Consider the following 5,498-nt stretch of genomic DNA (forward strand, 5'->3'; position numbering starts at 1 on the left):
CGAGAGAGAAACATCGACCAGCTGCTTCCTGCACGGCCCCTACTAGGGAACAAGCCCGCAACCCAGGCAGGTGCCCTGACTGGGAATCGAACCAGTGACCTCCTGGTTCATGGGCCAACATTCAAGCACTGAGCCACACCGGCCGGGCAAGCAGAATCCCTTTTTCTGCATCCCTGGACTTCTTCGGCCTGTTACTAGGGTGGTTCACATGGACTGATTTTGAAGATTGAACCAGCCTTGCATTTCTGGAAATTCGGCTTGGCTGTGGCGTCTTGCTAGACTCGATTTGCTCACATGTTGTTGGGAACTTCTGTGTCTGCATTCTTGAGATAGTTACCTTTTTTGGGGGGGCGGGGGGATGTGCTGTCTTTCTCTGCTTTTGGTACCGGGGTAACACTGGCTTCATGACATGAGCAGGGCAGCGTTCCCTCCGCGCCGGTTCCCCGGGCGAGGTTGTGTGAAATGTCGTGTTCATTCTCCCGTAAACGTTAGGTAAAATTCTCTTGGGAAACCACCTGGGTCTGGAAGTGTCCAAGCTCAATGTCCTGGGTGGTTCTAAGACTCCTCACGTCGTGAGGTCACTCTTCTCATCTCGGCTGCTTGGTGGTTGGTGGGTTCTGAGGCAGCTCCGTTTGCTCTGCGTTGCCAGCGTTATGAGCGTGAATGCGCACCCCCCTTCCTGCGCTGCTGACGGCGGCAGAGTCTGTGATCTTGTTTCATTCCCGACGCAGCGATTCATGGCTGTCTTTCTTGTTTGTCGGTCTTGCTAGAGGCTTATAGATTTTTACTGAGTTTTTCCCAAAGAACTGCCTTGGTTTCACTGATACTGTTTTTCTATTTTTAATTTCACTGAGTTATGTCCTTATCTTCATATGTTCTCCCTTCTCTTCCTTTGGGTATATGTGCCCTGACCCCCTGCTCATAGTTGGCGCTCAACCGCGGAGCCACGCCGCCGGGCATGTTCACATCTCTTCACGCTGTTACCGACTTCCTTCTCAGCTCCTCCAGCTGCAGCTCGCAGAGTTCGCTGCGTTGTGTTTTCATTTTAACTCCGTTCAGTATGTTTTTAATGTCCTCGAGCCTCCTCTTGGACCCACGGATTATTTGGGGGGTTGCTGGCTACTTCCCCCGACGCTCCTCTCCTGGTCTCCCCCCACCCGCTGCTCCGTCCGTGGCTGAGATGAGGGGATGGGACCTGCCTTAAGGGGTCGAGGAGGCCAAACCTGGACCCGGAGAAAGAGCTTGGCTTCTAATGAGAGGCCTGACTCCCACCCCGTCCTGAGCGAGAGGGGCCCCCAGGGGGACAATGTGCATCTCCTAGCATCGGTTACCCCTGAAGACACGGGCGGAAATCCGTCATCCCGAAACTGACTCAAGCACGCGGATTTTAAGGAGTAAAAGCGATTTAGCAAGAACATGTGACTTCAAAGAAACTGCTCTCGATGCCAGCTGGGGCCCAGATGGCTGTGGGCTCCTTCCCTCCGACGGCAGGGAGGTAGGTAGGGGTCCCCCATCCTGTGCAGGGAGGTAGGTAGGGGTCCCCCATCCTATCCAGGGAGGTAGGTATGGGGTCCTTGTCCCCTACGACTAAACAGGTACCCCGTGTTCACAGGTAGTCAAGCCCAGACCCTGGCTCAGGTCCTGCCCTGAGTGGTGGGAACTTGAACTTGGATCACTGGCCCCAGGTCAGGTGACAGCTCCCCAGTGATGCAGGGTGGCGGCAGGACTGGGGGAACCTGGCCTTTCCTTGGAGCCCCTGGAGCCAGGCCCCCTCAGAACGAGGGTGCGTGAAGGGGGGGCAGCCACAGCCCGGCTTTCCCAGCACAGAGCTCGGAGCTGCACCAGGCCTGCCTGGTCTCCCTGCCCCTGGTCTCCCTGCCCCTGGGTCTCCCTGTCCGGGTCTCCCTGTCCTGGGTCTCCCTGTCCCTGGTCTCCCTGCCCCTGGTCTCCCTGCCCCTGGTCTCCCTGTCCTGGGTCTCCCTGTCCCTGGTCTCCCTGTCCGGGTCTCCCGCTCATGTGCCAGGTGGCAGCTCCGAGGGGCCAGGTCCTGGGAGAGCCGTGTTAGGCAGAAGGCCTCTCCCCACAGACAACACGCGGCCTCCCACCAGCCCCTGGGCGCCGAGGGTGACACCCTGCTCATTTGTGGAGAACAGTGTCTCCCTGTTTCAGTGACCCATTCAGGCCCCGCATTAGCCCCTGAACGAGGCAGCCACGGTTTTGATGGAAGAGAGACACACGGCCTTTCTTGTTGCCATTTAGGGGCCTAGCGATGCCTGTCCCCCTAGAATCAGGGCGCAGAGGTGGGGAACTGGCAACATGGCGGAAGGTGGCCGGCCGGGGGGAGGCAGAGGCAGACGCTGCTGGGCCCAAGGCCAGGCTGGGACCCGTGAGCTGCTCGGCGGTCAGGGGACCCTCAGCGGGCATCCGTGCACAGCAAGTGCGTTTGGTCGGCGTTTCTGGTGGAAATACAGGTGTTTGCTGCGTCCTCTCCCCACTCCACGCCCATCTCGAGGGCAGGAGGCTTCTCTCCGCTGAGCTGGGTTTGTCCAGGAGCTCACCTCCTCCTGCGGGAAGCCCCCCTGGATTTACCGCCGTCACCGGTCCTGCCACGCGGGCGGAAAGGGCCCTCCCTGGAGTGCATTCCTCAGCGGCTTGAGCTCCCTGACGGCTGTGTCCTCCGCAGGCCCCAGCGCTTTTCCTGGAAGAGCAATTTGTCAAGCAGCTGCTGCGGGAGCTAATAAAGCCTGTTTGTTTCTGCCGTGGTGTTGGCTGTTTGCAGTTTCACGTGGACGGAGACAAACGGCACCTGTCTCATCCCAGTGGGACGGGCGCCCGTGCGGGGGCCACTGCCCTTGTCCCCTCACCCCTCTCCGAGCCCCCCGGGCCGTGCTGGGGCTCCCCTGGACCGTGTTGGGGCTCCCCCGGGGCTCCCCGGACTTCGCTTCAGCTGCTTTGGCCTCACCAGGAGAAGCAACGGGAATGGAAGGATGAAGTCCCCTGAGGCCCATGCAGGGCCCCCTGGGTGGATGTGACAGGGTGTTGCTTTGTTGGCTCTAGATTCTGTGTCCCCCAAACAAACCAGCGCCAGCCGTTACCCCACATGCTCCCAGAGCCATGTGGGGTCCGCCGTCACCACTCAGGTGTCAGGTGGAGGGGACATCCTTGTGCTGTCACTGGAGGGCCCATAATTTCACCCTAAGGTGACCCACAGGTCCCTGGCCTCTGGGGCTGATGGGGCTGCAGGGAACCCCACACAAGACACAGTCTCCTTGCCTCTGTCCCCGCATCCCCGGCAGCCCGGCTGCAGGAGGCAGCCGCTGACAGCTGTGGAGAGGGGGCAGCAGTGCGTGGGGCCTGTGTTCCAGGTGCCGCGCAGCTTCTCCGTGGGCGCCTGTCCCGCCCCCTTCGCACGGCCTGAGTTCGTCCGCCATCTCGCCAGGACGGCCGGTCAGAGACAGGCCCGAGAGCCCGCAGCGGCCGGCAGGGTGGACGGCGCCCGGTCAGGAGGCACCCTCTCCCGGGCACTGCAGCCCAGCTCTAGGCGAGGCCCTTTGAGTGAGCTGGCTGTTGGGTGCTCGGAAGGAGCAAAAGGAAACGTGGTTTCCTGGGCGGCTGTGATGGGCGGGTCCCACATGCTTCCTGCAAAACCCACGCAGCGCGTCCACGGTGGGGCCCGCAGGCCGGTCTGCGATGCTCCCTTCTCCGCGGCCACAGGCGTTTCTCAGGATGACAGGAGCCCCAGGTGCCCAGCGAGGCCTGGCCGCACTGAGGCCTCCCAGCAGCGCGTGCGGGGGTGCCGGCCTGACAGCTCGCTGTTTGCTTTTCTCAGTTTGCTGCTATCCCGCGGGGACCGTGGAGAGGAGGGCCGGGCCAGATGTGGGCCTCAGGGCCGGGCTGGAGGTCGGGCCCTGCCGTCCTGGTCTGGGAGCCGCACAGTGAGGCTCTGTCTTAGGTCTGGGGGGTGGGGCGAGGGGCCAGTGGGGAGCTGGCCGGGAATGCACAGGACGGTCCTGACCTGTGGGAGGGCTGCCTGGAAGCGGTGTCGCCATTAGCGTGAAGGGTGACAATGCTGAGTTATGTCCGTGCTGAGCTGTTTCCATGCTGGGTCTGGGACCGGTGACCAGAGGACAGAGGTCGGTGTTGGTTTGGAGAAAGGGTCACCGTCCCACACGCTCACCATACAAGAAGCTCAGCAGCGGCGGGTGGGCTGGGAGAGCAGGGAGGCTGCACACGCCCTGCCCGCGTGGCCGGGAAGCAGGCAGAGTGCCTCCCCATGCGGGCTGCCCCCCTTCCTGCCCTTTCAGAAATGTCATGGCCGTTCCTCTGGGCTCCGGGGTTGGGGGGGAGCCCCATCCCTGAAGACACAGCTTCGTCTGACCTCTGTCCTCTGGTCTGCTTCCTGGGCGCCGTCAGATGCCGCTGGGTTATAGGCGTTTGTTAGACACTAACTTCAAGCCAACGCACCCAGCACGCACACATGAGCCCTCGTTCATTTGGCTTTTCATGCAAGTTGCGATTATGGTTTTTCCGCACACACACGCACACACATACATGCACATGCATGCACACACATGCACACAATACATGCACACACATGCACACACACGCACACACACACACCCTTGTTCAGAGTGATTTGCTTCTATTTCTCTGAGAATTGGTTTTGGTGAAGATTCGTCTGTGTTGCTAGAAGCAGGTGCTGTTTCATTTAGCCAATACCTGTGGCTTCAAAACATTCCCCAAAGCAGGGTGATTGAACATGAGACGCTCATCTAACGTGTATGCACTTTATTTCCAAAACTTTGAGAACTGCCATGATTCCCCAGTGGCCAAAAGGTTCAGTTTGAGATATAAGGCCCCGTGGATTCATCTGATCAGGAGAGGTGGTGGGAATAGGGGTAGCGTGTACGTGGACACAGCCACACGTTTGCAAGTGAAATTCAAGAAAGCCACTGGAACTCACTGACCAACTTATTACAGACCCCAGCACAAAGCCGGGGGCGGGGAGCCCCTTGCAATATGTTGTATGTGATTCCGTACATGTGATTCTTCAAGAGAGAAGATTCATAGGGTGTTTTTGAAAATTTTTGATTTTTAATTTGATTAACATGTGATCCCAAACATGTTACTATCAGGACGTTTAATAAAGGGGAAAAGTCGTGTGTGTAGCAAAATAGACATTGGTGTTGCCGCCATGTTCAGAGTTTATGTGCAGAAAAAGTAACTGAAATACCACTTGACAAAGAGAAGCCGCTCCTTTTCTTTAGGGCTGACCTTCCAGAACACACAGGTGAGCCCGCTCCTCCCGGCCGCCACAGAGCCCGCCCGGGACACGCCGCAGAGCCCTCCTGTGTCCTGGGCCCTCCTGTGTCCCGGGCCCTCCTGTGTCCCGGGCCCTCCTGTGTCCTGGACCCCCCCCGGGAAGAAGGGCTCTTCCTTTGTTCCTGTTCCAAAGAGAACTTTGGGTCCCATGCATTTTCCCTGCAGCTTTCCAGCAA

Source organism: Myotis lucifugus, unplaced genomic scaffold, assembly GCF_000147115.1.
Source record: "Myotis lucifugus unplaced genomic scaffold, Myoluc2.0 scaffold_348, whole genome shotgun sequence".
In the NCBI taxonomy this organism is placed as follows: domain Eukaryota; kingdom Metazoa; phylum Chordata; class Mammalia; order Chiroptera; family Vespertilionidae; genus Myotis; species Myotis lucifugus.